The sequence below is a fragment of the Pelodiscus sinensis genome, chromosome 13 (genome assembly GCF_052426305.1).
Source record: "Pelodiscus sinensis isolate ZL-2025 chromosome 13, ASM5242630v1, whole genome shotgun sequence".
Classification (NCBI taxonomy): domain Eukaryota; kingdom Metazoa; phylum Chordata; order Testudines; family Trionychidae; genus Pelodiscus; species Pelodiscus sinensis.
Window position 1 is genome coordinate 41005626 of NC_143064.1, and position 15840 is coordinate 41021465.

Genomic DNA, 15840 nt, shown 5'->3' on the forward strand with positions numbered 1-15840 from the left:
TAGTGTTTGTACAGCACACAGTACAATAAGGCTTCAAGTGCTACAGTGTATCAGTTAGAAGTCATAACAACTCAACATAAAAACTAAGACTATATTTGATAAAAATGTTTGTGACCATTTCAGGGTAGTTTTAGCATCTGCAGCAAATACTGAAATCAGAAATTCTAACCGGTTTTTGGGTTTGCTGTGAATAACTTCAGGTGTCGTATAGTGAGATGTCCCATTTTTCTTTTAAAACAGTGATTCCTTCTATGAAGAATTTATTGTGCACACTCCACTGGGAGTACCTTATATCAAGATAACAAATAGGAGATCTATTGATCATGTCTGCACAGCATGGGTGCTGACAGAGTGCCGACTCAATAACCAATGGTGTGATTCCCAACATGCATTGTGTTCCCCATAAAATCTATATAGATTCTTCAGTGGTGACAGTCTTCTCAGTTGGTCTACGGTTCGGCCAACAAATTGTGAAGGGGTCCTAAATCATTACACCACTCTTGCTTCAGGAATTATTAAATTCATTGGGGGCAGGGATGGTCTTTCTCTATGTCAGTGCAGTGCCTAGTGCAAAAGTGCTTTTTTTTTGTTTTGAAAAGCATCCATCTTTCATCCGTCCTTCATATATAGGAATGCAGCTGTATGGAAAAAGAAGCGGAAAGTTATGAAGACACCTCTTCACAGCTGAACATCTCAGATTACAATTAGGAAAATACGTATTTGCTTTGGAAAACCAGTCACAGATCTCCAGGAAAAATTCCCCAGCTAAAATACTATTCTGGTGACAGAAAATATTCTACAACTGAGTGTGCCAATGAGTGTGATGGCCATGTGTACTTAATACATGTATTTCTCTCTTCTTTACTTCTCAAGCAGTATAATAATTAAATGTATGCCAATTGTTCCCTTCTGTAACTTAATAAAATCAAGGACAGTTACCTTAGAAACAGGTTGGTTAGACTACATCACTGCTACATAAATTTAGAAAAAAGATCTCTTACTGAAAGTCTGCATTAATGTCAGAGTTGCCCATATATTGATTGATTTTAAGGTAGTTTGAATGCAGAAATGTTTCCTTTTGTTGGGCCCCAAAACACTTTTGTTCACAACAAAAGTCTTGCTTGGGCTGTTACTGTAATTTGCAATATTAAAGTTGTGATTGATGTTTTAGGAAAAAGAGACGGAGGATATTGCCTTATTGTCAAAAATAAAGAGATACAAATTAGAAAGTATTGAGCTTAAGAGCAAGAGGAGATGACACTGGATAAGAGATGAACAATGGCAGATTACACAGCACCATGGTCACTTCTTTTTGTTTTACTTATACTCTCAACAGCAGCTTTCTAAGTTTGCAGATAAAAAGCTTTGGAAAAGTCATTTCCTCACTGCATTTGGCACACACATCCTCACGATGAATAAGACCCATGCAAAGACAGCCTTTAAACTATTAAGGGACTTCTCTGCTTCTTTGTGTGCATGAGAAGAGGGGACAGAATGCAGCCAAACAGGTTCAAGCACAGTGGCTAACCCCAACACAAGGGTACTACATTTCCACATAGAAAAATAGGTTCCTCCAAGTTTGAACCTTGGCAGAAATTAAAACTCTCAAATATTGTGTCACACTTTTATAACACTGTGAACTGTTTCAGGATTTGTCCTTTCTGTTCTTCTGAGTTTTAATTCTTCAAATATATTTTCCCATTCCATGTATAGGAAGCTTGGTTGTTTTAATTTTACACTATGTTTAAAAGAAGCACAATGCAAGTTGTTATTTAGTGAAATGGCAAAGGCTTGTTATCTAAGCAAGTGACAGAGGGAGAAGGGTGAGGGGCAGAGAGAGTTAGTGAGTGTATATGGATGTACAAGTTATAATCGTGCTTTGGCCTGTGAGTATACCAATGTGACCAGCAAAGTACTTAAGAGGGTATTTAACCACTCCAGGGAGACTACTCACAAGCTTACAGTTAAGTAAAGACTCAGCATTTTGCTCCTGTGGGACATGATTTATAACAACTAAGCCAGCCTTTGCTACCCTACAAAACAGACCAAGGGTATTCAACTATTGTCCTTCCCTGGATTTACTAGAGGCTTCCTTCAGTAGATAAAGGCTATGTCTAGATTGCAAAGAAAAGTTGGAAAAAGATATGCAAATTGCTAATCACAATTTGCATATCTTTTTCCGCTTTTTTTTGGAAGAGGCTTTTCTGAAATTTGGCCCATCTACACAGGGCCAAATTTCAAAAAACCTCCTCTTTCAGAATATACCTTCTTCTTCATACAATGAGGAATACATGGATGCCAAAAAATGTGTCCACTTTTTCCGAAACTGCTCTGAAAAAGCAGACATGTTCCTTGAATGTGGCATGGGTTTTCTGGGACACAGGAGGTATCCTGGAAAAGCTCTGAGGTGTAGACATAGCATTAGTTATCCACTTTTGGCAAGATGACCATGGGCCCGCCGTAGAGAAATTGCTGGGGTTTTACCGGAAATGTCCCAGTAGACCCGCTACCCAAAAGACGACAATGATACGGCTTTCCAATATATCTGATTAGCAGCCATGCAGTGCTCCTGCAAAAGGAAGTGTTTTCTTTACTTAATGTATCAGGGAATATTGGTTACAACAAGTGTAAATATAAATCCCTTAGAACAATCCAGGAGTACTGGCAAAAAGTCCCTGCACCATAAACATATTGTTAGAGCAATACTAAATGGCTTCATTCTGCTCTCGGTGATCAGTCACCTGCTATCACTGACAGTAACCATAAATTACAGATGAATGACACCATTCATGACATAAACACATTTTATTAGCCCAAACATTCAGACACAATAGTCCTATTTACATCTATATTTTACACAATGCTAGCATGCTTACTCTTTGTAGTCTCCTCTCCCACTGTTCTGTCAGGGGCCTGTTCTGCTCTGCCCCAGCAGAATTGCTGCTCTCCTGTGGTTGCCTCTTCTTACTTAACCTAATCTGCTCCTAACTGCTCCCCTTGTCCGAATTTCTGAACTTCTGCCTCCTGCCTTTATCTTTCATACAATTGTGACCTGTTCTGATTGATTGGAGCAGAAGGAAGGATTATCAAACATAGCCCTGGATTAGTCCAGTTTTATAATCCAATCACAATTGCTCAGTCCAGATGTCAATCAAACTGGTTACATAATAAGCATTCATATTATGGTCTATTTATTATTATTGCAATAGTGTTAGATGGAGCATGCCGCACAGACCCCTTTTCATTTGACCCTAGATTACATTTGTTTGCCTCCCAGCACACCAGCTGTGCACTGAACTGAAAACTGTCAGCTCACTCTTCTTAGCTGTGTGCCAAAATTGCACATATATTTTAATCTGATTTTATATTTTGATCTTATTACCATTTGATTTTAAATCTTCCCCAGTTTTCAGTTAATGGTGGCAAAGCAATGCTTTCGATGCTGTGCTTAGGAAACTGAATAAATCAAGGGAAAAATCTCTAGTATCACCATATACAGGCCCAAAAACTCCTTAATCTAGAAATCTGTCACATCGCAAAGAAATGCAGTTTCAAGATGCTGGATGCCACAAACCAAAGAAGGGGGAAATATGGCATTATAAAGGATGCCACAAGTGCACCACATCATTTAAACCTTCATTTTTAGGATCTGGGATTGGACATAGAGTAGCCAAATACTGACCAATTTTTCTACAGCCCTATGGTGTACAGAAGTTCCTTATTGGGGCTTTTGTCCATTCATCATCCGAAACAATCCAAAAGATGACCAGAACAGGCACCTAAAAAAACTAGAGTCTCTGAGTCTGCTCTATACCCTAATCTTCAGAAGGAAAGGGCAAGTAGTTCATTTAAATGAGATCTCTCCCCACAATGACTCTCCATAGATCCTGGTCCTCTTCTTTCACTTCATTGCTTCGATATAGGTTTTGCAATCTGACCTGGCAGTTAGTTTTTCTATGGAAAAAAAGCACATATGATCTGGAAGAAATTAGGAAATCATTGCTGGTAAGTTGTGCAGGTTTAAAAAAACTGGTGTAACAGCAGATAATATTGAGGGCATATATATATGGATCACACATTAGACTGGACTCACTTGAGCTATATACTTTTTGATACAGCAAAAAGCAAATTCATTCATTGAGAAACAAAGAACGTAGGCTATTTTCAAGAAGAGGCACACAGAATCATCAAATTGGGAGGGATCTCAAGATGTCCCTTGTACTCCTAGCAGGACCAAGCACCATCTTAATAATCCCCGATAGATGTCTGTCTAACCTGATCTTAAATATCTCCAGTGATGGAGATTTCACAGTCTCCCCAGGCCATTCATCCCAGTGTTTAACTATCCCAGTGTTTAATAGTTAGGAACTTTTCCTAATGTCCAAAAACCTCCCTTGCTGCAATTTAAGCCCATTGCTTCTTGTCCTATCATCAGATGTTGAGGGGAATATCCCTCCTCCTTGTAACATCCTTTTGGATACTTGAAAGCTGTTGTCATGTGTCATCTCAAGTCTTCTCTTTTCCAGACTAAACAATCCCAATTCTCTCAGGGTATGTCTACACTACCCTCCTATTTCGAAATAGGAGGGTAATGTAGGCATACCGCACTTGCAAATGAAGCCCGGGATTTGAATTTCCCGGGCTTCATTTGCATAAGCCGGGCGCCGCCATTTTTAAATCCCGGCGGGTTCGAACCCCGTGCAGCGCAGCTACATGCGGCACGAACTAGTTAGTTCGAACTAGGCTTCCTAGTTCGAACTACCTAGTTCGTGCCGCGTGTAGCCGCGCGGCACGGGGTTCGAACCAGCCGGGATTTAAAAATGGCGGCGCCCGGCTTATGCAAATGAAGCCCAGGAAATTCAAATCCCGGCTTCATTTGCTACTTCGAAATAGGAGGGTAGTGTAGACATACCCTCAGTCTCATAGCTCATGTTTTCTAGACCTTTCATCATTTTTGTTACTTTTCTCTGGACTTTCTCCAATTTCTCCACATCTTTCCTGAAGTGTGGTGCCCAGAACTGGACACAATATTCCATCTGAGGCCTGATTCTATTTTGGAAAGCAGCAGTTCAGGAGGACTTTGGCATCATGGTGGATAACCCATTGAGCATTACCTCCCAGTGCAGTATGTTGCATAAGACGTTCCACTTAGATTCTTTAGGCCATGTCTATACTTACTGCACCAGAGATCAATCTTCTGACATTCGATTTAACGTATTTAGTAGGAACCCACTAGTGGGTATCCTGGTCAATGCCAGTACTCCTCAAGTCACTGTGGAGATGGCACCCAGCTTGGCTTAATGTATGTTATTTATGTAGCTGCAGTTGTGAACCTTAAGCCGACTTTCCGGGTATAGTATAGATCTGGCCTCAGTGTATACACAGGAAAATATCATGGAGAAGTAGGAAGGTTATTTTACCACTGTGTACATAGCTTTTACTGGAATACACACTTTAAGAACACTTTAAGAAAAACATTGGCAAAGGATTCAGAAAAGAGCTACAAGAATAATTCGAAGTTTAGAAAACCTCTTGTATGGTGAGAGACTGATGAATTCTTATCTTAAAAGAAGTTGGAGAGGTGACTTGATCATGGGCCACCAGTACTTATGAGAGTAAAGAGCCTGGATTAGTGTATGGCTCTTCAAGTGAGGAAACAAAAGCTTGGCTGGATATAAAACTAGACAAGTTCTGACTAGAAGTAAAGCACAGTTTTTTAACACGGAGGTAGTTAATTATTGGAACAATACACCTAGAGGTGCAATTGGCTCACAATCACTTGAAACCTTAAACCATGTTGTCTATTTATCAAGATATGTTCTAGTTCAATCAGAAGTTATGTTCTTACTGTGAAAGTTGAGTTAAGCAATTCTATTGGCTATGTTATGCACAATGTCAGACTAGGCAATCAAAGTGGTCCCTTCTGACTTTAAATCTCTGAGTGTGTGTGTGTGTGTGTGTATATATATATAATGGAAATGCATTATTTTAACATCACAGGATGAAAGAAGAACCACCAAGGACCAACATCTCTATTTATGTGAATCACATAAATGTGTCACCACAAACTTCAAAGTTCACCGCATATATTGAAAGCTACAGATAAATGGTAATGAAACCATACCACGCAAACATCAGTGTTATTTTTATTGCTTGACTACCAATGACGAAAATGAATTAAACATCTAAATCTGTCTATGGGCCTTGAGGCACTTTCAGGGAACAAGAACAACAGTTGCATGTACAGGGGAAATACACTTACTACAGATGGCTTGAAAAACTGACTGCTTTTCATACTTTACCTATGGAGCTCTCTCCACTGGCTGGGAGCTGGCCAGACATTCCTCTTATCTCTAATTAATGGAATATCATCACATTGCTTTCATAGACTGATTATATTGATCTCTATAACACACGCTTAAGGCTTCTCTATAGAAACATTTTGTTTGCAGCAACCTTGGATGTTAATACTTCCTGCATTATCTTGCCACATGGACCCTTCTGATACAGATTAACAGTTCATGATTGTGCTTTGATGTTTGGAAAGATATTCTCACAGTATCTCTGACTCTGCTCGAAATGCCAAAAATCATAGGAAAATTCCTGCGTCCATGAGAATTTTAGACAGCCAACCCCATGAGCTGGATAAACATCCTAACTTTGGAATCAACTTCTGGAATATTTTGAAGAAACACTTCATGTGTCCATATCCAGACAATTTTCTGTGCCCTATCGCTGACCAATCAGAACCTTGAGTGAGTACTGGCTGACAGCACATTTACTACCCGAAGATGGGCGTGGAATTGTTCAGGTCCTTCACTCAATTCATTTTTTTTTAAATTTAAGATAAAAATGTACATGCTTAATTTTAATCATTGCTCTGAGGTTGGGCTGGGGATGAGGCATTCATTGTGTAGGCTGAATGGGTTCAGAGGACTATCCTGTCCCTCTCTCACTGCAGCAGCTTGGAGCCAGGTGTGAAGCACTTCTCCATGGCTGGTGCAGCTCCAGTGGGTACAACCAGGAGAGGAATGCATGCCCCCGGGCTGGGGAAGGTCCAGGTTCATCTGCTCCCTGAACTCCCCAGCCTGAGTGATGAATTCAGAAAACTGTGCACTTTCTTTTTGCTTCCTGATGAAGGGGAACATCCAACAACATCCCTGTATGAATTGGGGGATAGCTTCAGCCTTCCCCACCCCACCTCCTTAAAGGGCACCGGAAGGAAGAGACTCAAGGTTGGGGCATTCTCAGACAGATGGGACATGCCTCCAGCCAGTCCCTTTCACATGACTAGTGATGCTCTTTTCTGTTTGGTTTTATGAGATGCAGTTCCATTCAAAGTATATCCCCCTTTTCCTGGAACAAAGAAACCATTACCTCACTTAAAGTTTTGACAAGAGGAATCTGTACATCGAATTTTGTGGCCCTAGCTCTTACTGTTAGGAGGAGTTCTTGAACAAACAGACAAACGCACAGAAAGACAGACAAATGCTCTCAAATATATATTAGCTGAAAGCTATTCATTAGTCATTTATTGCACAATGGGCCCCAGATCTCCAAACACTGGTGCACATACTCAACTTTACACTGCGTATGTCTAGACTATAGGGTTTTTTCTAAAAAAAGTGGTCTTTTTTCGAAAAAACTTCCCCTGTGTCTAGACTGCTGTCGTGTTCTTTTGAAGTAAATCGAAAGAACGCTGCAGATTTTTTTACCACAGAAATCCTTGTTTTATGAGGAAGAACATCTTTTTTTGAAAGTGCTCTTTCAAAAAAATGCGCCATGTAATGCAAACTGTGCTTTTTCGAAAGAGAGCATCCAGACTGCCTGGGTGCTTTCTTTCAAAAAAGCGGTTTGTTTTTTCAAAAGTACCTGTTGTAGTCTAGATGCTCTTTTTCAAAAGAGGCTTTTTCGAAAGAGGCTTGCAGTCTAGACATAGCCTCACATAGGATGCGTCTACACTGTACCCATAGCTTAAAATAAGCTGCTCAATTTGAGCTATGTGAATTACCGGCTTATTTCAAATTAATTTTGAAATAACTTGTTTTGAAATTTGATGCTGTCTTCACAGCACCAAATTTTGAAATAGAGCACTATTCCGAGACATCGCTTATACCTCATGGAATGAGGTTTACATGAACATCAGAATAGCGAGCCCATTATATTTTGAAATAACAGGCTTGCTCAAAAGACATGGAATTTTGGGATTCTTCCAGTATCCCAAAATAGCTCCGCAGTGTAGATGTAGCCTTACTGAAGTGAATGGGACTACTCCTGAGCAGAAAGTTAAACATGTGTGCTTGCAGAGTCATAGCCACTGTAGCTCATATAAAGAGGCTCATTGACTAAACCAAGGGCTTTGATTCCAGATCTTTTTCAGGCAAAAATCCATGATAATTCCCCAACACATAATATGTTATCCATTAATCTAAAATGATGATATCAAAAAGTCAGGTTATTGACCAGAAAGAACAATGTTCATATATAAAATAAAGTGTTTGCATTTTAAATTTTATATGCAAGAATATTTTCATTGAGAAATTAGTTTATATTTCTCTAATAGATGTAGTTACATGCAACTATTTAGTGCATATTCTTCTGGATTTTTATGATCAAATATAATATAGTAAATGTATTGCTTTTTGCACAGGTTCAGCTGCCACATCTCTATGGCTTGCAGTTTATTAAACACTCTAATGTTAATCATCCTTTTGATCACTTATCAGCAAGTGATATTTAACTGTGAGAAGTAAATCGTTCATGGATTTAAGAATCCATGGATTGTAAAAATAATTATTGAGCCTAGCATTAGAAACAAAGGCTAATTATAGGGAGTTGCTGAGGCTATTAAACTGACTAACTGGTATCCACCCAGAATTGGTCTCACTTTTCTTACTGAAAGAAATGGGACTTGGCATCTCTGTTAAAAGTGATACAACCAACAATTACATTTTTAAAAGGTCAGCAAAGCTAAACTAAAAATAAAGCAAGATAAACATGAAAATAAGATTAAATCTACATGATAGACTTGATATAGAACTGAAATTAAGTCATGAAGGGCAAGTCTACACTGCAGGGCAAAAGTCGAATTAAGCTACGCAACTTCAGCTATGTCAATTGCGTAGCTGAAGTTGAAATAGTTTAATTCAGCTTTTGGCACTGTCTACACAGCAGGAAGTCAAAGGAAGAACACTCTTTCTTTGACTCCTCATAAAACGAAGGTTACTGGAGTCAGAGTAAGAAGTCCTCCAGCTCAACATTATTTTGAAATAATGGCTTGCAGTGTAGATGCGCTCTTTGTTATTTCAGAATAACATTGATTATTTTGAAATAATGCTGCTGTGCAGACATACTCAAAATAAGTTTGCTCAATTAATACTAAACATAATCTCTCCTTATAAATTCTAAAGAGGAGTCTAAGAAAGTGTCTGAGTATAAATCCTAACTCAAGTGTTTTAATTAAATTCAATCCAGTCTTGGGAGCTGGGTAATACAGAAACCAAACTACCTTGTGTTTGAACCACATACTTAGAACTATGAATCTTCTTTTGTAGGATTCTATTTCTGGAGGTGGTTAACATTATCCTTTGCTTCCCATAACCACAGATATTATAATAGACTTACAGAACACTCTTGATAAACAGACATTTGACAACTCTTATTTACAAGAGTTGATGGCTTGGAAATTTCACTTATTCCACCATCTAGTGACAATTTCTCTAAGACTTGGGACAAATTGGGTGATATGTAGTTTAAATCCATGCAATTTGGTCCAATCAGGTTTGAATTGATCCATTTTTAGCATCAGTTTTATAAAAGGTCCATTTAAATCAGAAAATTAAAATATTCTGTGATTTACATGCACTGAAGATTAAGTCTATGATCCTCTAAAAAGATTTCTTAGCATATGGTATGGTCTTATCTCAGTGAAAGGGTCTTGATTTGGCAGAACATTAGTTTACAGAAAGTTCTACTGAAAAAATTCTTTAAAAAATAGCTAATTGCTAGGGTTCATTTTTAATCACCACTTGACAGTTGCCCATCAGAATTTTAAAAATAAGTTGAACAATTTGTGATCAATGTCATCTTTCTTTTTGCCAAAGAGAATCTGCAGTGATCATTTTATTTTGGAATTAAACTAGAAGAAAAAAAATCTTATCTTGGAGCATATCTGCTCGATGGAGAAAAATTACGGTAAAACCCATCCAGGTGACACCCATGTGGAACAATTTTTAACTTTTATATAAGGTCTGTATCCTCATATAAGTTGTTTCTTTCAAACAGGACAAATTCTTTTTTAAACTGAGAAGGCAGTTGCATTATGTTAGTTTTTCCAGTGTTCTGTTTGCAGGCAGACTCTTCAGAGGTGAAATAATATTCTTCAGTACCCTGTACATTACCAGCTTACCAAGTAGCAGTCATCTTTACATTAATCTTTGTACATAACCGTTTTTGAGACTTGAAGGGCAGAAAGGTGAAAGAGCAGAGAGAAAGGTCAAGCCAGATAAGTAAAAGTCCATATTTCATGGAATTACTGATTTACTTATCACTTTCCTTGAGGTTTGACAGGCATACCAGTGATTAGGTTAACACCTTCAAACAGACTCTGGGGAATTTTTATTCAACTTACCCTTGGGGATGTCTTGATATAATGTCTTTATTGCTGGCAGTTGTGATTCTTAAAGGTCTCAGGAAATAATGAAGAACTTAAGTATCAGATATATTAAATATTCTGGTGGAAAAAAATGCACACAAAATCTTCCACAGCTCCAAGTACTTGTTGCTTTTTGACCTTAGAATGCTACTTCAAAGCCTGATTAAGAACATGCATGAATTCAGCCCTTCTTTCCATAGCTCCTCTACTTCGCTTTAATTGGCACTTTACTTTCCCCTCTGTGACCTTGTTCAATACAGGGGCCAAAGCTAGCTTAGAGGCGATTCATCGGTATGAATAAAATGCAGTTGGGCTCCAAGCTCAATACAACAATGGAAGCCAAAACAGTTGATGAAACTGTGTCAGGAATGGACTGAAAAATAGGGAAATCTCCTGGATAAACCTTGTTGAATCAAATTAATATATTTGAGATCCATTCTATTAACAATGCATTTGTTGCTGTGTTATTCTGGAACTGAATGTAACTTCTCTAAGGCCTGGTCTGCACTAAAGTGGAAAGTCAACTTAAGATACACAACTCCAGCTATGTTAATTATGTAGATACTTTGAATACATTAATTACATAGACATATATGAGAGACATACATTGACATATATAAGAGGCAATAGATAGAAGTTTAGGGAGCATCCTTGATGGACAATGGAAGGAAACAGTGTAACAAGCAAAGAGTGATTGCTTCCTAGTTGATCCCACCAAGCCTAAATAATAATTGTGCTCCCAGTTGCACAACAATACTCCACAAGTTCTTACAACAATTACACCCGGTCATCAAATTCAGAGTTGTCATTGGAGACTAAAATGTTAAGAATGCTTGACATGAAATCTTGACATGAAATCCTGCCTTCACTGTAGTCAAAGGGAGTTTTCAGAGAAACCAGGATTTAGAATCATAGAATCCTAGGGCTGGAAGAGACCTCAGGAGGTCATCGAGTCCAGCTCCCTGCCCAAACAAAACCAATCCCAACTCAATTATCCCAGCCAGGGCTTTGTCAAGCCAGGACTTAAAAATGTCTAGGGATGGAGATTCCACCACCTCCCTAGGTAACCCATCCCAGTGCTTCACCACCCTCCTAGTGAAATAGTTTTTCCTAATATCCAACCAGACCTCCCCGACTGTAACTTGAAACCATTGTTCCTTGTTCTGTCATCCCTCACTACTGAGAACAGCCTCTCTCCATATTTTTTGGAACCTCCCTTCAGGAAATTGAAAGCTGCTATCAAATCCCCCCCTCACTCTTCTCTTCTGCAGACTAAACAAACCCAAATCCCTCAGCCTCTCCTCATAGGTCATGTGCTCTAGCCCCCTAATCATTTTGGTTGCCCTCTGCTGCACCCTCTCTAATGAGTCCACATCCTTTCTGTAGTGGGGAGCCCAGAACTGGTTACAATACTCCACATGTGGCCTCAACAGTGCTGAATAAAGGGTAATAAAAATTTATCTAGATCTGCTGGAAATGCTCCTCCTAATGCACTCTAATATGCCATTAGCCTTCTTGGCTACAAGGGCATACTGTTGACTTATATCCAGCTTCTCATCCACTGTTACCCCCACGTCCTTTTCTGCAGAACTATTACTTAGCTGGTTGGTCCCCAGCCTGAAACAATGCTTGGGATTCATCCATCCCAAGTGCAGGACTCTCCACTTCTCCCTGTTGAACCTCATCAGATTTCTTTTGGCCTAATCCTCTCATTTGTCTAGAGTCACTCTGGACCCTATCCCTGCCCTCCAGCGTATCTACCTCTTCCCCTAGCTTAGTGTCACCTGAAAACTTGCTAAGGGTGAAATCCATCCTCTCATGCAAGTCATTAATGAAGATGTTGAACAAAACTTGCCCTAGAATCAATCCTTGGTGCACTCCACTTGAAACCGACCACCAACCAGACATCGAGCCGTTGATCACTACCCTTTGGGCCCGACAATCTAGCCAGCTTTCTATCCTCCTTATATTCCATTTATCCAATCCATATTTCCTTAATTTGCTGGCAAGAATATTGTGGGAAAATGTATCAAAAGCTTTGCTAAAGTCAAGGTACAGTAATTCCTCATTTAACATAGTAGATTCGTTTCAGAAAATGATTGTGCTAAGTGAAAACGTGTTATGCAGGGTCAATTTTCCCATTGAAAATAATAGAAAAGGTGGGGGTTGCATTTCAAGTGCACATGCGCTCGCAACTCCAGCCTGCACTTGTTAGCAGCTGGGATCGGGACATAAGGTTGGAGGAGAAACGGGACTGCGTTATAGCAGGGAGAGGAGGTGTTTGGCTCTGGAGAAGGGAAGGGAAGGACAGGGGAAGGAACTTGCAGCCGGCGGCTGGGTTTCCCCAGCTGTCCGGTCACCGGCAGTTGCACGGGGCTTCTTCTGCCTCCTTACAAAGCAGTGGAGGTTTGCCACTCGCCGCGCAGTTCCCCGGTGAGACCCCCTCTGGCCAGATGCCTTGCGTCCGTCCAGAGGGGGTCACCGGGGAACGGCACTGCAAGTGGCAAACCTCTTCCGCTTTGCAGGGAGGCAAAGGAAGCCTCGCATAGCTGCTGGCCACCGGCCAGCCCTAGGGGAAATCATGTTATTGCAGGGACGGGGTTGTGTTGTTTGAAAAATGTTCCCTAAAAAAAAAATCGTGCTACCACAAAAACATGTTAAGCAGGCATGTGTTAAGTGAGGAATTACTGTATATCACATCCACTGACTTCTCCATGCCCACAGAGCCAGTTACCTCATCATAGAAGCTTATCAGGTTGGACTTGTTCTTGGTGAATCCATGTTGACTATTCCTGATCACTTTCCTCTTTTCCAAGTGCTTTCTCCATAGATATTTGTGCTTAATGTAATCAGCAATGACTGTATTATCCTATTACTCTACTTCAAGTATAGGAAACACCTCAAACTTGGAGGTTTACTTAAAGCTGTTTAAGAAACAACAGATTGTATGATTTCCTGATTGCCAAACTCTTATAAAAATTTTTCATACAGTGTTAGAACTAAAGTTTGGCAAAAACTATGCCTAGCTTCTGCACAGATGATATCCATAGAACCTCCAAATGTATTCAGTCCATTATACTTTGACCTCCAAGTTTCATCAAAAGTATTTGGTTAAAAAAAAGGAAATGGTAAGGCCAAGGTTGCTACGAAGAGGAGACTCTAAGCCACATTGGAAAGTATGGGATGGGGCGTGCATTCTGAGCCATTGAATGCAAGACAAATCAAGGAATTGTTCTTGCAACAAGGAATAGGCATAGTTCTTGTAGACCATGTAGTGCTCCCTATTCCATGGGATCACAAGGAGATCTCATTAAATCTATGGACTCTCTTCTATTTGGTAAAGCTGTGGACTCTCTTCTATTTCAGTGACAGGACCCAGACACTGGTTTGCACCAGAAAGCAGGAAAAAATTCACTCCCTCATAAAAATGCTTTAAGGAGAGCCTGGCTAACTACCAACAATTTCGGTTGGCAGGTTTCTCTTTCCTGAGGCATCATTAATCTCAATCTCAAAATGAAAATGAGACACACCGAGACATCATCTCCATAATTTAAATAATGCATGAATGTCTCCTGGAAGTTCCATCCCACCAACCTGATAGCAGGCACTAAATAAATTTGCAGTCTATTAATAAATGTATTACGTGCAACAGAATTTAACATAGCAGATTTACTCAAATGAAAGAGCCATTGCTGTTGTGACTATACATGAGTGGATGGGCATAGTCCCCTTCTGACTTCCTCCCCATCCCAATTTTTCAGTAATCAAATTGCTTTATCCTATATTATGCCCCTTATAGATACCACTCACAAGACATGACAAATTCTGAGTTTAAAACTAGAGCTTCAACATCTTCAGCTATGTGACCTCCCCTCCACCACAGAGCCTTGGATACGTGGACTCAATTTTCCTCACAGTTTCCTGTGATTAATCCTGGGTATGTTCCCTTGGCCAGAATGGACTGTTCCTCTCGGACTGTTCCTCTCTCTTTAGATACTATTAATGCCCTCCACATTCTTGAAGATTATGCTAAGGCCAGGTCTACTCAAAAGGGGAAGGTCGAATTAAGATATGCAACTCTACCTATATTAATTATAGCTGGAGTTGACATACTTAACATCAAGTTTCCCCATCATCCTCACAGAAGAATGCTGATGGTATCAAACACAGTAACAGGAGTATTGGCACTGATGGGGGTGCCTTCTGAGTTTGATTTAGTGGGTCTTTATTAGACTCGCTGAATTGAACTCCAGAAGATAAATCGTGGCATTGTTGATCTTCCCCCTAGTAAAGACATGGCTTAAGTGTGTGGTAGGCTAAGGCAGCTCTGCTAAAGCACCTCAATATTAAGGGAATGATGCATGAATACATAAAGAGGAGAAGGGACACCAGCTTGTTTCACAATCAAAGCCTTGGCTCAGTTTTTGTCTCTTCAGCTTCTGAAGACACCTACTCGACTGGAGAAAATAGTAGTTATTCCTCTCTTCAGTTTGATCCAAAGAGGCTGACTGTTAGCTATTTTCTGACAGCTCATCTTCCTGTAACTACCCCAGCTCCAATGAACACCAGCTGTGCCCAATTTGAGTCACGGGGCAAAAATAAACAGCCAGAAGGAATTGTGAGTAATTCTTCTGTTGAAAAGTTCAGCATCAGAAAGTCAGGGTTAATTTTAGGTTGTAGCTCTGAACTGAAATGGTCTTTGTATGCTCTGACATTTGGGAAGCTGTAACCAACATTTTGTAAGTCACAAAGGCTACATCTCCAGTTCACGTCGCTGGCTGTGACACACAATGTAAGTGTAGCTACACACCATAGCACAAGGCAGGCTACATCTGCATGGCAGAGTATAGCTACATGTGTCAGTGAAAGGATCTGGCAGCAGGAAATCAGAGCCTTTCTACAATACCTTCCACTGTCAGAGCCTTTCTGGCCACCCATGTCCTACCCTGAAGCAAGGAAAGGTGCCAGAAGCAGGGAAGCAGTGACACACTAAAAAATAGCAGTGTCAACTGAGAGGCCTGGCTTATGCATGTATTCTTCAGCTATGGTAATTAACACATGTTCTGGGGGAGGACTGCAACACGCATAGCACAATATGTAACTGCAAGAAGCATGTAGCATAGATGTACCCTTAGGGTACATCTAGTCTGCAGATATTTTCCGAAATACCAAAGGTATCCCAGAAA